The sequence below is a fragment of the Canis lupus genome, chromosome 38 (genome assembly GCF_048164855.1).
Source record: "Canis lupus baileyi chromosome 38, mCanLup2.hap1, whole genome shotgun sequence".
In the NCBI taxonomy this organism is placed as follows: domain Eukaryota; kingdom Metazoa; phylum Chordata; class Mammalia; order Carnivora; family Canidae; genus Canis; species Canis lupus.
The window spans coordinates 13,155,115-13,176,532 of NC_132875.1; the positions used below are offsets into that span (position 1 = coordinate 13,155,115).

At 37.8% G+C, this 21,418-nt stretch overlaps 1 long non-coding RNA gene across 1 annotated transcript in view; it reads left to right on the plus strand.

Moving 5' to 3' along the window:
* LOC140626662 (uncharacterized) overlaps nucleotides 1-21,418 on the plus strand; it is a 111,562-nt gene that overhangs the window by 64,283 nt on the left and 25,861 nt on the right. The window contains exon 2 of the long non-coding RNA XR_012025715.1: nucleotides 18,105-18,299. This is a non-coding gene — a long non-coding RNA (uncharacterized lncRNA). The remainder of the gene's footprint in view (nucleotides 1-18,104; nucleotides 18,300-21,418) is intronic.

Here is a 21,418-nt window from a genome sequence, read left to right on the forward strand (position 1 = left end):
AAGTTGGGGAAAAAGTGAATTAAGGGATTTGAATTTCCAACTCAAGCACTGCATAAATGACCTAAAAACTTCTATGAATGCCTTAAAGGAGACCCTTATTTCTTATAGCCTAAAGCTGAGATTGCTAAAAATCAAATGAAAACATCCCATCCTATGAGTGACTAAATTACAACACAATTTGTACACCTAGCTTTGTAGGGTGTCTGTTGCTGAATAAGGGCACTCAATGTGATGGGATAGGGTCCTGAGTGTTGGAAGGGAAACATGTGGGAAGATCCTGGTGAAGCTGAGAATATTGAGCCCTTAAATTCTGACAAGTCTCCTTTGCCAATGGGAGTGGCCTCTCCATTCCCAGTGGAAGCAATCTCTCCACTCCCATCTGAAAGAATAAGTCCTACATTGTCTGAAAAACAAAACAAAACAAAACAAAAACAAAAAGCAAAAAGCCAATTGTATTGGCCTCCTCGAGGCAGTTGCCATGAAAGACAATATTGATTCTTCTTGGGACCCATCCCATTACCCCTCTTTGCTTTGATGCCTATAACTAGATTCAAGTCCCAACAGGCCCTAAAAGTGAGGTACAAAATGTGACCCATTGGAGGTGTGCCACACTCCAAAAGAACTACTTGAATTTTCTAATTTATACAGACAGAAATCCAGGAAACCTGTGTGGGAATGAATATTAAAGGTATAGGATAATGGTGGAAGAAACATACAGTTGGATCATGCCAAATCTACTGATATGAGCTCAGTAAGTAAGGATTCTGTGTTTAATGGAGCAGCTCAGAGAGTTAAAAAGGACTATGGCAGTTCTTTGGTTGATTAACTGAAACACAGACCAAAATAAAGTCCTCAGTAAGTGAGTGAGACATGCCCAACCTGTGTTGGTTTAATGGAGAGAAAGGAATTCAAAGGCTTAGTGCGACTGCAATGGTAGAATGGATTTGTCATATAAGACCTACTCACGCACACTGGGAGGGTCCAGAAGACATGGATGGCTTCTACCACCACTGTGAGGAATAATTTGTGAGGAGGGCCCCAACAGCCTTAAGAGTTTTGTGGTTTTTCTTCTCTGTAACAGACCTCACAGAGGGAACTATGATCACTGAATTGGGAAACCTACATGCCACTAGAATAATTGGGTCCTGGATAGGAGGGGCCAAGCAGCAGCCTTCAGCCACCAAAGGCAAGGTGAGCATGGATACTGTCACCCTCAGCAGAGTCAAAGCAGCGATCAGAATAGTCTGACTTGTGCAGACTTATGGCATTGTCTAGTTCATCACGGTGTTCCTAGAAGTGAAATAGATAGGAAGCCTACCAAATTGTTATTTAATCTGTATAAGCAGAACAATTCTGGTCAAATGAGGAAAAGTTCAACATAAGTCATAAAAAAGAGAGTCATGGTCCTTCAATTAATTTCCAAATTTGAGCTAGTTTACAAACCCCAAATCCCTTGAATGAAGGGAAGGTCGGGTCCCCTTGAAGAGGCACACTGCCAAAAATGCATACTGTGAATCTTTCTCCCAGTCTTCCCCTCTGGCCTCTTACCAGGGTGCATTGGGGAAAAGGAAATCATGAGAACTTTAGGGCAAACTGGACACTGATTCAAGGAGATCCAAGCCCTCCAGTCAGAGTAGGAGCTTATGGAGGTCAAACGATCGATAGAGTTTTACTGTTTTAAAAAAAAGATTTTATTTATCCATGAGAGAGAGAGACAGAGAGAGAGAGAGAGAGAGAGGCAGAGACACAGGCAGAGGGAGAAGCAGGCTCCCTGCAGGGAGGCAGGAGGGGAGCCCAATGCAGGACCTGATCCCAGGACTCTGGGATCATGACCTGAGCCAAAGGCAGATGCTCAACCACTGAGCCACCCGGGTGCCGCTCAACAGTTTCAGATCAGTCTCATTGCACAGTGGGTCCAGGGTGCCCCTCAACCCACTCGGTAAACATTTTTCTGTTTTAGAATGTGCGGTTGGAATACACTAACTCAGCATTTGGCAGAACATCTACCTTGGTTCCCTAGCCAGTGGAGTGAGGTCTATTATGGTGGGAAAGGCCAAATGGAGACCACCAGAACTGCCTCCATCTGGGAAAGGAGTAAGCAAAATACTGGATCCCCAGAGGGACTGCAGAGATCAGTGCTGCCATTAAGGATTTCGAAGATGCAGGCGTGGCAACTCCAGCATCTCCACTCGACTTACCTGTTTGGCCAGTGCAGAGGACAGATGGATCTTGGAGAGTATGGATTATTGTAAGCTTAGTCAGGTGGAGAATCTGATTGCAGAGGCTACACCAGATGTGGCTTCATTGTTGGAGCAAAGTAACACATCCTCTGGTACCGGTATGCAGCTATTGATCTGGCACCGTTTTTTTTTTTTTTTGTCTTCAGCTCTGTTAATAAAGGCCACTAGAAACAGGTTGTTTTCAGCTGACTGGGTCAGAAAGATACCTTCACTATCCCATGCTAGGTGTATATCAACTCTCTAAGTCATAGTTTAGGGACACAGAGATCTTTTTTTTTTTTTTTAAGATTTTATTTATTTATTCATAAGAGACACACAGAGAGAGGCAGAGACACAGGGAGAGGGATAAGCAGGCTCCATGCAGGGAGCCCGATGTGGGACTTGATCTCAGGACCCAAGGATCTTGCCCTGAGCTGAAGGCAGATACTCAACCACAGAGCCATCTAGGTCACAGAAGTCTTGATAGTCTCTTCCTTCCACAGGGTATTATACTGGTCCGTTACACTGATGACATTATGCTTACTAGACTTAGAAAATAAGAAGTAGCAACTACTCTAAACTTATTGATAAAGCATTTGCATGTCAGAGGGTGTGAAATAAATATGACTAAAGTTCAGGGGTCTTCCGCCTTGCTAGAGTTTCAGCAATGTGGGGCATATTCAGATTCCCCTTCAAAGGTGAAGAATAAGTTGTGGCCTGTGGCCCCTCTTATGAGAAAATAGAGGCACAGTGCTCAGTGAGCCTTTTTGGATTCTGGAGGCAACATATTCCTCCTTTGGGTGTGTTACTCTAGCCCATTTACTGAGCAACCCAAAAAGTTGTTAATTTTAAGGGAGGCTCAGCACAAGAAAAGGCTCTGCAACAGGTCCAGGTTGCAATGGAGCTTCTCTGCAATATGTTCCAAAAGGTTTATTGGTGCTTGAAGTGTCAGTGGCAGGTAGGGATGATTTTTGGAGCCTTTGGCAAGATCCTATTGGTGAATCACATTGCAAACCCTTATGATTTCAGAGTAAAAACCTACTATCCTCTGCCGAAAACTACTCTCCTCTTGAGAAACAGCTCTTGGCCTGCTATGGGGCCTTGGTAGAGACAACACCTACTCCTTGGGCCATGACTAAGCTTACAATAGTCCATATTCTCCAAGATCCATCTGTCCTCTGCACAGGCCACACAGGTAAGTTGAGTGGAGATGCTGGAGTTACTGTGTGACCTGAGCAGCTACTCAAGATGAAATGGGTACAAATGTCCATGATCTCCACTCTTTTTCACTGTATTTTCTTCCCCAGCCTGCACCTATGGTTTCATGGGGAGCTCCTTCTGACCAACTGACAGAGGCAGAGAAGACTAGAGCCCTGATTTATGAGTGTTCTGCATGATTTGTAAGGACTACATAAAAGTAGAAAGCCACAGAACTCCATCCCCTTTCTGGAGTTCCCCTGAAGGATAGTGGTAAAGGGAAATAATCCTGGTGGGCAGAACTTTGAACACTGTATCTGGTTGTTCACTTTTCTTGGAAGAATTAATGGCCAGATGTACAATTATATACCCATTCATGGCAATGGCTAGTGGTCTGGCTTGATGGTTAAGGATTTGGTAGGAATATAATTGAAAAGTTGGTGATAAGGAAATTTGGAGAGGAAGTATGTGGATAGACCTCTCTCAATGTGCAAAAAAATATGAAAATACTTGTGTCCAGTGTGATTGCTTATCCAAAGCTGATCTCAGCAGAGAAGGGCTTTAATAAGCAAGAAGATAGGACGGCCTGTTCTGTGGATGTCAGTCTGCTTCCTTCCCCAGCCACCCTGTTAACTTTCCATGGGCTTATGGACAAAGTGGTCATATGTATGCCAAGTTGACAAGAGATAGACTGCTAATGGTTAATATTTTTTGTCAATTTGACTGGGCCATTAGATGCTCAGATATTTGGTCAAACATTATTTTAGATGGAGGGTGATTTTGGCATGAGCTTAACATTTAAATAGAATGGTGAAGGAGATTGCTGAAATGCTGACCCTTTCCAATAAGAAGGTATTCTTCTTGCCTGATTCCCTTTGATCTGCAATATTGATTTTTTTTCTGCTTTCAGACTTGAACTAAAACATTGACTCCTCCTGGGCCTTGATCTTACCAACATTCTCACTGGAATTATACCATCAGCTTTCATGGGTCTTTAGCCTTGATAACCACCACTGATCTTGGGACTTGCAGCCTCCATAATTCCATGAACCACTTTCTTATAATAAATCTCCGTCTCTCATCTCTCTTTCTTTCTCTCCTCCACCCCCTGTGCACGCACGCGTGCGCACACACACACACACACACGCACACTTTATTGTTTCTTTCTCTGGAGAACCTGACTAATACAGACTCTTAAAAAATTAACATCTTCATTCCATAAAGAGAATCTCTAATTCCATAATTTAATCTCTAAATTGTAGAGAATTTGTAGAATCTCTACAAAAAATTCTTTTGTAGTTGATGTTTTGTGGCAATTTCTGAACTATGCTGATCATACTTCTGAAGATTATTCTATAGCTTAATCATTGTTCTCAACCCTTACATTCCCTACTAGTAGAGAGTTAGGTTTTCTCCTCACATTTTCTTCTTGCATATGGCATATATGTACATATAAGGCTATATTAGATTATTTGTGCACTTACTTTTATTTTCCCACGACTCACAACTAATCTCTAGAACAGGGACCAATTTATTTATCTTTGTTGGAATATCCAGCATACAACTCAATGCGTGACAATTAATTGGTAGTAAATACCAGTTGAATTATTAAGAGGAATGCTTAGTAAAAATCTCATTAGATCCTTAAAATCTGAGTCCTTAAAATCTTGCCTTTCTACCCCTTTAAAATAATATTTCCAAGGAAGCAAATGTCTTAGTGTGTCAGATATTTTGTAGTATAAATAATGTTTTCTGGCCAGCAACATTTTATGGTGCAGTTGAAATGAAGACTGCCAAAATGAGAACAGAGAGAGGCTATTTACTCAGAGTCAGCCACCATCACTAGCATTTGGCAAGAATTCAAAGGCAAGCAGTGGAGTGGGAAAGCTTTATAGTACAGAAGTGTGCTCTGATTGGAGGCTGTTGGTATGGCAAAGCTGGGGGCGGGTTAACTAGAAGTAGGGTATCTAATGTGATTGATTTGAGGAACATATTTTGCATTCTGTCTTTGGTCCTAAGACAGAAGCAAGGTCAAAAATTAAGGAAGCTGGAAGTCCTTGACAAAGGCCCAACCATTCTAGGCTGATTGCAGCCAAGATTGTTGTTTGGCTTTTTGGACTGGTTGCTGTAGAGCTTTTGGATCAGGGTTCTATTGCCCTATATTATCTGTCCATTAGTATAGTCAGTCTCTCGGTGTGAATTATTATAATATTACAGTGAAGTAATTAGAAAATAAAATAAAAATATAAAATTTCACATCATTTATACCAAGGAGGGAAGATACTGTGGCACATACATAGTGGTGATTAGCTGTTTGTCAAAAGTCCCCCGTTAATGATTGAGAATATAAATGCACAGGTTAAATATGTTGACAGTGGTAGAAAAGTGAGGTGGAATTTCTGAAAATACATACTGTGGATTTAAGTAATAAACTAAAGCCACACACAGCTTCTCTATTCTATGAAAAGATGCATCATCTCTTCTAGTGCACATTGTTAGAATATACGTTATTCTGATTTAACTTTAATTATGGCAGCATCAGCAAATTCCACACTGCCTCTCCAATTTAGAAGATTTTGCTGGCTGACTTTAGCCAGTTTATCCCAGCAGTTGGTCTACTAATTCACATTAGCCCCGTGGAAGAGAAAATTGCACTTAAGTAGAAGAGTGATGTGCTCAAATGATAAATGTTCACGAACTAAATCCTTCAATTCAGGAATATGAAAAGGTGAGAAGCAGAAACATTGGTTACTCATTTTTTTCTTTGAATTATCAGTTTCATCAATCATTTTCAAAACATAAATGGACTCTTTTTGTTCCCACTCAACTATGTCTCCCATATATTATCCAAGAAGAATGTATGCGTGTCACGACTCTAAGAAAATGATGTATATGCTATTGTGAAGTAGAGCATTTATTTTTTCAAAAATTGTAAAGAGAAAAAATTATTTTGCTCCCTTAGCAATATGATTGTTTTGCTAAAATACAAGTATTGTATTCTTTAGTTTTTCATAATCATTGTCTAATACATTTATATACAGAATATGTATGTTATGAATAAAGTACTTAAATGTTGTTTTATCTTTCATTTTCATACTTGCATTGAATTAAAGATGATCATTTATATCTTCAATTCCTCTGACAAGTCTTTCAAAGTTTCAGCACTAGAGACCACTAAGTTGCAAATAGTACAGCATCTTGCTTCACAAATTAAAGTGCCCTCAGTAGTAGAGAATGTATTCAAGTCCTTAGGTGCTAATTGGAGCCACATATGGGACTGATAGCATTTTCAAGGTTCTTTGGAGGTTCTGGAGGGTAAGTATGGTCAATTTCGTAAAGGGCAAGTTGTTTGTGTCTTTACATGGCTACCTTAGTAGTCTCTGATCATTAATCTCAGAGAAATGCTCATGAAAGTCTTTTTCACTGAAGAAAGAGGGCTGATAATATTTATTTTACCACTTAAACTATGTTCACGTGCAAAATGAACTACTAGTTGAAGCAACTCAAAGTTGTCTCCATTTCTCAAATTTAATTTTCACTATAACAATCTTATTCCCTTGTCTGACTCAAGGGTCTCTGATCCACTATTTGGGAAAAAGCTTTTACGGTAAGTAATAAAGCAAAAATATTTAGCTTTCCTTTGCATTGTTGGTTGAGACTGTTTCCTGTTTGTAAAAAATATCTATTAAATAGACTGACATCTGACCCTTTATCACCAAACTCATATCTGACAATTTGTTATTCAGATGTTATAGGTATTTGATTTTCCATATTTCATTTTATCCTTTAGCATGCAATCTTTTGTTTCTATGTGAAGAAAATAATACATTAACTTAGTGTTTAAAAGCTGACCAGGGCATTCCTCCTAAAAAGCATTTATTGAAGCAAAATCCCACAATTGTTTTCTAGGTTCTTTTTTTTTTTAAGATTTTATTTATTTATTCATGAGAGACACAGAGAGAGAGAAAGAGAGAGAGAGAGAGAAAGGCAGAGACACAGGCAGAGGGAGAAGCAGGCTCCATGCAAGGATCCCGACATGGGACTCAATTCCGGGTCTCCAGGATCACACCCTGGGCTGAAGGCAGCGCTAAACTGCTGAGCCACCTGGGCTGCCCTGTTTTCTAGTTATTATAAATTTATCTAAAAAGGTGAAATTTCAAATCAGTCTTTTTTTATTCAAGCCACCATTTTTAGAATCTTAGTTGATGAGGGCAAGAAAATGTGGAAATGAGATAACACACATCAATGGTGAAACAGATAATGATGCATGTGGTGTCTCTGCAGGCAACTATTCTCCCATTTTTGCCTCTTGGTTATATTGAAAAAAAATAGTGAAGAAATTACATTACATATTTTCTGAAATTTATTCACCAGCTATATTGATGTCAGTATTTTGTAAACTATTAATTTAATGGGGTGAAATCTGTCACAGAATGAAAATCTGTAACTTTACTCTTTGCTAAGATTATTGCAGCAACCTGGAATCCATACTCTCCCTCCAGGTCCTGTCTTCCTGAGACTGGCTGCATCAGGACCTCTGCCTTTGAAATTTTGAAGAAGTCTCAGCCTCTTCATTGGCTTGTGTTTATGATTACTATGAACACCATTGCCTGAACTAATCATATCTCTTTTCTCTCTTTTTCCTTTTGAAACTAAAGGAGGCTCATCAGATCAGTTGCTTTTCTAATAGCCTCCTCTGAAGAGTAAAAACCTCTGGGGTTTTTGTCATAGAAACCTAGGTGAAATTCTCTCATTATTTTTTACCTTTGTCCATATATGTTTCCCTATGTTATACCTAAATGCTGAATTGTATGGCGTCACCTAATAAATAACACAACATGAAGTTTTAGTTTACCCAAAGCCTAATTAAATGAAAGAAAAACAGAGCTTATTTTGTCAGAGTAGAGAAGACTAACGTGTATGACAGATAATTAAATAAAAATAAGACATTACTGTGTGTGCGCTTCTTCCAACCTTAAAGCGCTAAACTTTTGATTTATTTTTTAATTCTTAAATGGTGATATGTCAGGTTATTCTATGCAGAATATTATCTTTGTAAGATTGGCATTATTTTAGAGATAGAGTGTAACCGGGGATATAGATGAATGATTTAGAGATCATTTCGTTATCACAATTTCAAATTGCATCTTGATTGTAATCCCCATCATCATACGTTTTCTTTAAGCCAACATAAATGTTGGCCCCTTCAGTTATGAGATATGTTTTCCCACCTTGAGGAAGACAGAATGTTCATGAACATCTCATGATGAGGGGAACAGATGCCAGCCTGGAGTCCCAGAAAGAGCAATATCAAGCAGCCCACATACGATAGAAAATTTCATTTTCTGAAATTACCAATTGTTTTTGGGGTCCAGGTTAAGAATAATATTAACTTGTCTACAAGTGGCAATCTATATGGGTCAAGTCCAGTTGCTGCTGACTATAATAGTACCTGCCCTAATACTGGGATGTCTAAGGAATAGTGCCATTTAGAAAAGTAGAAAAGTGAAATTGAAGTATAAGATGACTATGTCTTCATTCTACGCTTTATTCACCCCGGCAATTTAAAAACCTCACATTTTGATCTGTTTGGGCATGATACCACTTAAATTCATCCATCCTCTATGTGTTCAGGGTCGGGATGATGAGTGGGGATGCATTATTTTAAGTATGTATTTCCATGGCCCTTGAAGGCTTAAGATAGACCCCTTTGAAAAGGAACCAAGAGACAAAGCAGATTAGTTCTCCCTGTGAATGCCTAGATATGCAGTCTAAAGAGTGTGTTTGGCCCACTGCTGGCAAGCTATTTAGTTCCTGCCAACAATGAATTCTCCAGGATGACAGCGGGATTTGTCAGTGGCTGCTGCTTGACAGGTGGAAGGGAAAGAGGTGCAAGAAGACAGAATGAAATCACACTGCTGCACAGCCTCAAAGGGTTCAGCATCGTCCTGGGGTGCAGCACACCACGGCAGCTGAGCAGGCAACGAGACAAACGACACTTTTCTGAGCCAAGAGTGTCATCCATGAGAGGAAGAGGTTCCACAGCTAAAGCTAATTTTTGAAATGTCTTATCTTAGGACTCATAGCTGCTAAGGGCACACTGAGGTCCAGCACAGTGAATGTCACATAAAAATTTAAATTACAAAAACCCAAGGGTTCGTATCTGGAGGTCAGGGGAAGGAAAGAGAGGGAGCACGAGGACATGCTTTTTAGAAGCATGGATTATTTGATCAGTGTCCACCCCAGAGCAAAGGTGATGTGGGAGTCGTCATGCTGCTGCTCTAGGTCGTTCACAGGGAGGTCATTTCCATCCCCCTGCACCTACTGTGTTACTGAAGCTCAAAGTACACTTTTTTTTTTTTAACAGCATCTCTCCCCAAAACATGCAAACTACTTTAAATAATTTCACCCAAACCTGAGAGAATAAAGTGACCGACTTGGTGTACCGTTCTCTAATTTAACCACTTTATAAACTCTTTTCAAGGGGAATTTTATCCAGGTATAATTTTCATCTTACGCACCGACTTTAGAATGTCACCTCTAGGTAAGGTGAGCACCATGGTAAGCCTGTGCATTTCCCTGGAAAAGGGCAAGAGGACTCTAAAGGCATGTCACAACTTGTGGGTAACATTCAAGCCAACAGCGCCACCCTTCCTAAGAAGAGCATTGCGTATGTTAGTATTTGCATTTTGACAGCAGGTGTCCTGTGAAATGCTTGCAAATCTTATGTGACTCCTGCATATGTACCCAAATTGTCACCAGAGGTTATTACTTCGCATAATAATATACGTTTAAAATAATGATTTTTATTTTCTCACATACTTAGAATAGTAGCTAGACCTATGGGTGAGAGCAAGATGGCTCATTGGGGTAGGGAAAGAAAATATTAGAATGTATGTATTTTTTAATATAAAAAGGAAAATTGATTTCATTAATTTTGATCATAAATGGACAATTTTGCCCTAAGTTTTTTTTTTTTTTACATTTTTATTTATTTGAGAGAGAATGAGAGAGCTTGTGTGTTTGCATGCGTGCATATGGTGGGGAGGGGCAGAAGGAGAGAATCAAGCAGACTCCACACGGGGCTCAGAGCCCATCATGGGGCTGGATTCCAGGACCGGTGAGGTCATAACTTGAGCCAAGCCAAGAGTTGGTCACTTAACCAACTAAGCCACCCAGGCACCCGACCCTGAGTCAGTTTTTATGTCAAACAAAATTTATAGTGTACAGCACATGAATGCACTGAGAAATATTGTAAGTTTCTTAGGAATCAAAATATACAAGTATGCGATATTATCATTATTTATTTTCAATTATACACCTTAAGGTTGGGGCACAATGAGTATTTTTTATTGTTAAAATTCAGATCTGGATAACAAGTATTTCATGGCTGGTGTCTTAATAGCTTCATATTGATTTTAATAATGTGAATATTTGATTACTTATTTGACTAACTCAATTGTCAATTCAAAAGGTTGTTATAGGGATCCCTGGGTGGCGCAGCGGTTTGGCGCCTGCCTTTGGCCCAGGGCGCGATCCTGGAGACGCGGGATCGAATCCCACGTCGGGCTCCCGGTGCATGGAGCCTGCTTCTCCCTCTGCCTGTGTCTCTGCCTCTCTCTCTCTCTCTCTCTCTCTCTCTGTGACTATCATAAATAAATAAAAAAAAAAAAAAAAAAAAAAAAAAGGTTGTTATACCGGCAGCCTGGGTGGCTCAGCAGTTTAGCGCTGCCTTCACCCCGGGGTGTGATCCTGGAGACCCGGGATCGAGTCCCACGTCAGGCTCCCTGCATGGAGCTTGCTTTTCCCTCTGCCTGTGTCTCTGCCTCTCTCTCTCTCGCTCTGTGTCTCTCATGAATAAATGAATAAAATCTTAAAAAGCAAAAAGGTTGCTTTACCTACTGCAATAACCTACCTTCCTCAAAATATTAAAAATAAGTATATTATTTTTTAAAAAAGCTTCATTCAGAGATAGCCATTTACACAGTTCAATGACTGTTTATTTTGGCCTTTCCAGAACGTGCCTTATTGTGTGGAATCATCCACATGTCTTAGGCAGAAATGTTTACCTTCACAGTAGAATTATTTGTGGCTTTAAATTTGCAAAAATTCTTTTTTCTTTCTTTCTTTCTTTCTTTCTTTCTTTCTTTCTTTCTTTCTTTCTTTCTTTTTTCTTTCTTTTTGCAGGGGGTAGGGGTACAAATTTCACTGCTGTTGGCCACCAAAGAGGCTGAGGTTTTTTAAATTTATTTTTGGATTTTGGTTTTTGGTATTGGTTTTGGTGGGGTTTGTTTGTTTATTTCTTAGTACTCTCATTTATTTGCAAAGGGAAATGCAATGCTCTGTTCCTTCTTACACTGAAGTAGTATCCCTGTTATTAAAGCAAAAGTAGTGGTTCTAAAAAAAAAAAAAAAAAAGTAAAGCAGATTTAAAAGAACCTTCCACTAATTAGTTCATGTTATTTAAATAGAAGAGCTAAATATACTCGTCTTTTGTTCTCAGTGGGAAACGATTTAACCTCCAGGAGACAAGCTGTTCTCAAACCTCATAGTATTAGGTTGCTAAATTAACAACCAAAAGAATATTAAACTTAACATTATAATAAATACTCATCTTTAATTTAAGAGTGGGGCTAACTCCAGACTTACTTTAAAAGTTGCCCAGGTTGTTCCTTTTTGGTAGCTTTTCCCTGTGGTATCTTCTCCCTACCCTTCCCACACATTCTGGTGGCTACTTCCAAGACATTGACTACATGGGCCCTTTCACTCCTGACCTAAGAACCTTACTTTTGTAGCCCCTAGAGTCTCAGAGAGATAAAGTTACATTTTATTATCCAAAGAATCACAGCTATAATTAGAATTTCATGCCAGTTATGGGGAGAGAAAGTATCAGGTAGGTCAGTGGGGGGACACGTTTGAATCTTGGGGAGCCTTCAAATCATAGCTGGTTTGAAATTGCCTATTTTCCTTTATAGGCCAAACTCAGAGAAAGAGACTTAATCTAAATATCAGGATAAAGTTTAGAAACATTTTTATAGCATACAGAATTTTTTAAGATGTAGAAGACTTTGTGAATTATCTAACCTAATCTCTTCTTCATATGACAATAACCTATAATTAAAAGAAGAAAGTTTTAAAAATTTCATTGTAATATTTATATAAATAAGACTATGAAATTGTAAACAGTTTTATGGAACACAGTTTTATATGCGAATTAAAGCATTACCCAAAGAATAGCTGTTAGGAACATTTCCAAGGTGCAAAAACAAAGGAAAACAAAAATTTCTCCAGAAATGGAAGATGCAAATAGATTTTAATCTCAGGTCATAAAAACCTTAAAAAACATCAGTGAGTACCCATGACAAGAAAATAAAAAGGGGTCCAGACATCCATTTTATGGGAATACGAATGAACAAAATCAAATTTTGGTACGAAGAAAGGACAGAACAGAAATAAAGTAATTGGAGTTGTGCACAGAAAAAGTTACCCAAGAGATAGAAACAGATCTAAGTGAAGATAAAAATCAACTACACAGATCTTAATAACTCTTATTGTCAATGAAAGTAGAATCCCAAAAGAGAGACTGGAAAGTTGAACAATTCATTGGCTGGCAATAGAAGAAAATAAAATGTGAAAACAGCTAGACAGGGACTTAGATGTTATTTTAAAGTTAATGCACTGTGAAAAGGAGCAGAGAAATGAACAGACCCAGCATCGCTGTAATAACCAAAGTTCAGAAAAGTTGGTAAGAAAATTCAATGCCTCTTTTTCATATTCTATACACAGAGGAAACAATCTGCCAAGAAATTTTTATAGTAGGTTTGACACCGAAGACTTTAAAAATCAGATGAACTGGAAAACCTCATTAGTTTAAAAAAGAGAAAAAGTATAATTATGTAGCAGAGTCATCTTTTAAAAAGAAGAAGAAAGAAAAATGACAACTCGGAAACCCAGTGGGACCATTTATAAAAGATGTTGGGGGCATGGGTAATGCCTTCTTCTGAAACCTAGCGTGTTTCTTTTTCTAGAAATGTTTTTCTGTATTTTGAGGGGCAATGGTTCCGTTACGTCCCTCCTCCATAACCCCAGTAAGTCTTCCTAACTTTGTGTCCCCAATTTCCCAATCATGAGCCCCACCCTGTTTCACACTCCAGGTTCAGCTGACAGGTGCACTTTCTGCTTTTAATTTCAACAGCTCCATCCTTAATTTTGATCGCATTCTTTTTCATGTTCAACAAGGACTTGGTCTGATGATTGCCCAACATGGCCTCACTGTTACCTGCATCTTGACTAAACCTTAGAAAGTCTCCTTCTTGGCTTTAGACTCCTGTTTTCTTAGAGCATTTAGAAAACTTAAAATGGTAAATCTTTCTCTGTCCCTTAAAGATGCAAATCCTTTTAAAGCTTCTTGCCTGTTTACAACCATGAATGTCTTTCTCCAGAACCTGAGAGCCATCCCTTTGGGATGTAATTGTCATGGAAGACAGGCCTAATCTCCAGTATCTGTGGGAGAGTAGAAGTCTTCTTCTTTGAAATCTCTTTGAAAGAGATTTGCCCAAGTTGTAAAACTGTCTCCTGCCATAAAGAATGGTTACTTTCCCTTTGAGTGAGGCATGTGGTATCAATGGCCTATGTTGCCCCCAACCCAGATCTTCAAAGGTTTCCTGTCCCTTTTTTTTTTTTTTTTAATCAGAGTGTAACTCAGACTCCATCCTGCTTTCTCTCCTCTTTCCCAGCAGCCTTAGAAAAAGTTATCCTTGCCTGTTTAACTTTGCGTGGTGCGATTTTTTTTGCTTTGACAACATTATTTCAACTTTTTCCGATAAAAAACTCTTTTTAAAAACTCTTCCTGTTTGCTGGGTTATCTTAAGCTTAATAACATGCTTAGCGGTCCCATGCTTCCCAAATATCCCTCTAGTTCTCTAGTTATTGACCTATTTTTTCCTCTGTTATCCAATTTCAACTATTAGTGCCCGCTCACATATTCCATCAATTTTCTCACCTACAATTTATTCCTGAAATTACTGAATTACTGAGCTACCACCATTCCGTGGTAATTTTTCTAGCTCATGTACGCATACACATCACACACTCAAATCTGATAAACACTTTGTCAGCACTTTGCCGTATTGTCATTGACTATTTCCATTCTTGAAATTCTTTTCTTGGCTTCTGTGACAACACATTTACTTCCTTTGGCTCTCTTCCTTCCTCCTTACCCACTGTTTCCTAACCCCCTTTGTTGGATTCTATTTTTCTGGATTCTAGTTTTCTGGATTTCTAATTTTCTATTAATATTCTTAATCCTTGCCTGCTTCGCATATCATCTACATCCAATAATGCTTGTCTGCACAAGCAACCCTCCTGACTTCCAAACTCAGATACCCAACCACTTCTTAGATATTTCCACTTGATTCTTAAACAGGCTCCTCAGACATAATATGCTCATCATCTGAACTCACCTTTCTTTCATAAGATCCTTTTCTCCCTTTGTCTCCTATCTCTGAGCCTGGCACAAAGATTCATATGGTCTCCTAAGTCCAAATTCTATCAACTATTTTCCACATCCCCCTTCTCTTTATCCTACACATCCAAATAATCACCAAATCCTGCCTCTATAAACCTTCTTAAAAATCAATCCTTTCTTTCCAGTCCTTTAGTGAAGATGCTCATATTTTGCATGATTCATTGCTAGTAGCAAGTGTTATTTGTTCATATGGTTTTGTCCCCACCCCCTATCTATCCTCCATTCTTGTACAAAAGTGATCTCTCTAACATATGTATCTGACCTTCACTCTTACTTTGGTTCAATTGTCTCAATGGCTTCCTGTCTCCTACAGAGGAAAAGAGCAAGTTTTTTAAGAAGACCTATTGAGCACCTGTGACCTGGATCCAGTTTATTTCCTACATTATATCAACCCTGTTCTTTTCCTTGCAATTCAGCAGTATTGATGTCTTTGCTCCTTAAGCTATTATTAACAGCTCATTTTATTTCCTGACACATTGTCTCAAAATTCTTCCCCTTTATTTGTTAAGACTCAGCTCAGATTTTACCTTCACTGGGTAGGGTTTTTGCCAAGCTACACACCCCCCTTACTTGATGACCATTTACTTAGTATGTGACATAAATAGGGCATCACTGAGGTTCAATTATAATTAAATTACAAAATATTATATAAAATCTATATTTATAGCTTTTTTAAGTGCTGAAATATTAATTGGGAAAAGCATGGCAAGAAAAAAATGAGAGTGAATTTTCAAAGGTGGTTTAAAAGAGAGGTGCTTTTTTCCTTTTTCTTTGTAAGTTGAGAAGATATAAAATGTACCAGGGTTTGTTTAGTAAGAACCCTTTCGAAACACTTCCTATGCTGAAAAATATTTATGGAATAAGGACACATCAAAATTCTGTCAGAAAGCACACTATATCTTGTTATTTCCTCAATATTTCAAGATGATCACACAATTTCTTCAATTCCAACTAGAGCTAATTTAATGAGAAAATACAGAAGCTTTCTCTCTCTCTCTTGCTAAAGGGCAGATCAAGGAAGTTCTAATATGTTTTTTTTTAAGGCATACATTTTAGTTTTTACAGTAAAACTTTTTCAGCTTACTATCCTCACTTGTACATTTTAGCTTACATTTTGGGATCAGTCAGGTTTTCCCTGGCAAGAGAAAAGGTAATGGCAAGATAGTGAGTTTATACTAATTACATCACGTTATGAGTTGACAGATGCTAATTAACTGAACTTAGAGCTGTGGGTACAGTGATTTTTATACAATTTTGTAACGGAGCATGAAAATATACCCTTTAATAACATTTACTAAATATTTACCATGCACCAGGTCTTCTCCTAAGTACTTTGCATGAATTAATGTACCTAATCCTCTGAACATTCCTTTGAGACAGGTGTTACTCTTTTTTTTTTTTTTTTTTTTTTGCAACCAAGGAAACAGAAGAACAGTTTTAGTAACTTGGTCAAGGTCACACAGGTAGAAGCTGGCAAGTAGAAAGTGGCAAGTGGTTTGGCTCAAAACTCATGTCACTGAGTTTTAAAATTTTCACTAAATAAAATATAATGTTCTGATAACTTTTTAATTATGCTTCTCTTTATATCATTCAAATATTAATAATATACTTGATATAAAATTTCTTTTCAATTCTGGGGGCTATCATGTGTTTTCTTTGATAATGCATATTCACATCTGTTCTCATCATCGTTCCCTATTTTTTTAAATTTATTTATTCATGAAAGACACAGAGAGAGAAAGGCAGAGACTAGGCAGAGGGAGAAGCAGGCTCCATGCAAAGAGCCTGATGTGGGACTCAATTCTGAGATCGTGGATCACGCCCTGAGCCAGGGGCAGGTGCTCAACCGCTGAGCCACCCGGGTGTCCCACCCTATTATTTTTGCCATAACATTTCTCAAATGCTGACTTGAAGTCATGTTATCATTTATTCAACTACTTTTATAATATTTATTATCTGCACCCATTCTTCTAAGATCTTTGAAAATATCCTCTTATTTAATCTTTATAATACATCTATAGATACTTTTTTTTAATGACAGGTGACAAAACAGAGGCAGAGAGAGGTTAAGGAATATTTCTAAGGTCATACAGCTGGAAAATGTTGAAGCTGGGATTTGAATTCAGGCATTTCACATACAATTGGAACCTATGTTCCTTATGAGGTTATGCTGCCTATGCTTATCAGTATTTAAAATCAGTTGTTTACATTGAACACAATCTCTTCGAGCAGAATGAAATCTCTTGTCTGTATATTTGATCTATTAGCACACAAAAAGTGTATAAAAAAGTTTCAGGATTATTAAATTATTCTCATTTTATACGTGGAAAATTAAGAGACACGCAAAAGAAAGGAAGCAGAGACTTAGAATTGATAGTTCAACAGTTGTAAACCTCTCAAAAATCAGGACATCCTGCAGCATTCCATGTGGTAACCTTTAGAAGCCCTTTGTAAAGGAATGGATAACTACTAATGCTCTTTGGGGGCAATGCCAATGTAGAAGTTTAGAAGACCTGCCAAATTTCACACTATTAAGTCATCACTGAGCTGAGACTAGAATAGGGGTGCTGATAGAATTGCTAATCCAGTTGCCACAGTTTACATATGTTGTGGGTTTATCTTGCGGCATACACTGTGCAAATTCCTTTATGTTTGCCAAAGAATCATCCCAGCAAGTGTAGGATGGCCACTCATTTAATTTCCATTTGATAGGTCCAGGAAGCAAAGGCTTGGAGAAATTAAACAATGTTAGTTTCCCAAGCTAATGAATTTTGCTAGCTGATAGGTGGAGAAGCCCAGATTTTAATTCATTAGGTTTGTCTCTGGAGCCACCTTAGAGGTTGCCAAAAATCAATTTTTACTTTTCGAATTAAAATTTTATGTTGGCTCTCCAGAATGAAAGCAATGAATCCACAAAGGAGTGACTGTTGGAAGGGGATGTGAAAAGCAGGAAAAGAAAGAGCTTTGATATTCGCAGGGCCACATTTTGTAAAATTTGTCCATAGAAATGTAGGTTGTCTGTCTTGCTATTTCTCTACAGCAACTATGAAAATTGTTACTAGGGTAAAAGGAAGTTATAAAGAAGTTAGAATGCAATTTGTAGCTGTAGAAGAAACAGTATAGCCAGTGATTAGAAACATTTTTTTTTTTTTTTATTTGAAGACATGCCTCAAGATAGAAGAAAATGAAGGAAAATAGAATAACAAGGTCGGGGTAGCAGATGTATCTTCGTGGCTGTCGTAGAGACAAAAGGACAAGCGAGTAGCTGGCAGGAAGCCCAGAAACCCAAGGCTGACACTTTGAACATTCTTTCATAGCAAGCCTAAAATCAGGACATGAATGAGAGGCCTCCACCAGGTAAGCAGAAGACACAGACAGCTCGGTGACAGTGGCCCATAGTGTGTCCGTGAGCACTTATCCTGCAGCAGGGTAACAAATATGAAAGGGTGACAAGAAAGGACAAAAGGAAAATCAAAAGCTTCTATTTGCTACACTGAGCTTTAGAGTTATGAAGATTTTATCTTTTTTTTTACTTTATTATTAAAATCTTTTTTCTCCCTAAACTTTCTTCATCTTTTCTAGGATAGTATTCCTCACTCTCTGTTCATGATTTCAAAACTTCTTTCTCTACAGCCATGATAAGATACTATCTGAAAATAAATGACATTGTCATGGCTTCCTTGTTCAACTTTTTCATATTTAGCTTTCATTGTGGTGCCCACCACTCCTCCTCTCTTTCCCCCAACCCCCTGGGGCAATAGTTTATGCTTGGGTAAACTGTATTATCTAAACTTAGCTATTTTGAGTTTCATTTCTTTACACTCAAGTTCTTTGTTATTTGAGAGTGGATGTTAATGAGTTGATCTATTATGCCTCGTGGGCAACCCATCTGCATTTTAACTGGCACATTTTAAATGCCTGACTCCATAGAATAAAATTGTAATGTTAACATTACAAGGAAAGAGCCTTTAAGGGAACATGTTCTCCTCAAAGCATGTCATTCTGGTGGGGTTTGTTTAATTCCTTTCCCCAAAAGCAGCCTCTGCCTCTATTACTCAATCCAGTACTTTAGGGGCTAATTTATTGACACTTCTGGGTGTTCATTTAGTAGCTAGGTATTCCTTACCTACTATGTATCAGGTACTAAGCTTGGCACCAGTGTAGAGAAGATGAAAAAGGCACTGCCTGTACTCAAGGAGGTCAAGGCTAATAGAGGAGACTAATACATAATGACAAAGGCTATATATTGCAATATAATGGCAAAAATAAGCATAGACTTCAGGGGCTTTTAAACAAAAGGTATCCAACACAGGTGACAGTAGTATAGGGAGCAGTAGAAAAATGAGAGGGAACTTCTGGGTGACCTGATGTTGCAGTTGTACAAGTATCAATTTGTATTTATGTTTTCAAGTACCAGTTGACACAAAAATATGTAAGAGAAAGAGGAAGGAGGCAGGAAAGGGAGGGAATCCTAGAGATAAGCAATGGCATTAACAAGAAAAATCAAGGTGTGTGTAGAGCAGTAGTAGTTCTATGTATATAGACCATCCAGTGTGAATATGAGAGGGATAAGAGACAAAGCTGGAGAGGTAATTATGGGCCAGTCAGATCAAACGTCTCAATGGGAAGTTTTCCTTTATTTTTTTCTATGTCCAAATATTCTTAAATTTGAAAGACATATTTTAACCTAGAATAATGGATCTTCGAGGTATAATGTTAAGCAATACTTCCTGTATTGATGGCCATGGCGTAATGGTTGGCATACATCAATTACCTTCTTATCTCTCTCTTTGAATTTCTCTACCATTTTTAATCTTCTCCCTGTATTTACTCTCAGGGACACTGACCTTTGGGGATGAATCTTGTCTTGGGAGTTCAGAATTTAAACATTGTGGTGAAGGTTCCCCCCACCCTCATCTGAATCAGGGCTACATTTAAGTATATAGATTTATAGACCCTGTTTTAAAAATTGCACATGCTTAAGAATCTGCATATACCATATTTAGAGAGTGTGAAAGATATTACTTTAATCCATTTCCCTTTTTTCCAAAGATGACAATGAATAGGTCACCAGAGAGACTTTTAAGTAAAAGGAATCAGACTCTCAGATGGGTTTCTCAAGTCACCAGCTTTCGTTCATTTAAATCAGGTGTCGAATGTGACATCTGTCTTTAAAGGATCTCTTACAGGCATATACCATGAAACTAGCAGCACTATGGTCTTAAACAAGACAGTTAAGCTCTAGAGACCTCAGGATTTTAATATAAATACAAATAAATAAGACAAATACAAATACACATGTATACTTGGACACTTCTGTGTCCAAAAAATCCAGGAGTCTATTCAAAGACCTGTGACGGGATTTTTTTCCAAATGGAAAATTTATTTGTGAGACTAATATTCTTAAATTTTCAATTTAATATTTTGAACATATTTCATATTGTAATTATAATTCACCTGCATACGCTTACACTACTGAAATTATGTTTTGTTTTCTTTTTAATTAACTGTACTTTAAAACTTGTTACAATATTAGTTTAATTGAATTTTAAAATATTTAGTTGTGGCACTTGGAGGAAAATGTACTCACAATATTTTTGCCCCATTTTTTAAAATGTCTTAGTCCTTTGAAGATGCTAAGTTAGCATTAAAGGGAAAAAAAAATCTAAGTCCTCCTTTGATTTGACCTAAGAAGACTCCCAAAGATTTGCCTTATCATATACCTGAAAAACATCTCACAGTTTTCATGTAGAAACATGACATCTTATATGAACTTGGAAAATGCTGAAAAATTGAATTTTACTTTTGAACACAAATGTTCCTGGAAAAAAAATAATTTCCATTCTTTGTTTATCTTTTCACATAAAATGATAATTGTAGACATTTTCCTGGTCTTTCCTGTTCATCTTGGCAGAGAATGGAATTTAAGTTCATCCTCATAAATTTCCTCAGGGACCTAACATATAATCACTGTCAAGATATTTTGATAGATGACAGTTTGGAAAGATTAAGTGATTCATCTAACGTGACACGATGAAGTCCCGGTGCAGAGCTGAGAATGGAATTCAAATCACTGGGGTAATCATTAAGAAATCTCTATCTTTTATTTCAAAATGGAATTTAGTTTTCCTATTGAATTAAACATTTGTTATAAGCCATTTGTTGAATATAGATTATTATTCAATCTATATTAATATATAGATATAATATTCAATCAATTATATTCAATCTATATTAATACTTGGATCCACCTCCTAGACTTTTCCAATAGAATGTAAACACTCATTCTCTATCTTGAGTCATTCCAGACACACTAGTCTTCATTATAATGTTTTCTGAATATATACATGATAGACATTCATCACTGACTAAATAAATGCTATCTATGTAGTAAGAAAAACCTTTCCCCTAAAGACATGGTTTCAGGCTCTGCCTCCATGCACCCTCTGCTTCTGCCCACTTTATCAAATCCTGAT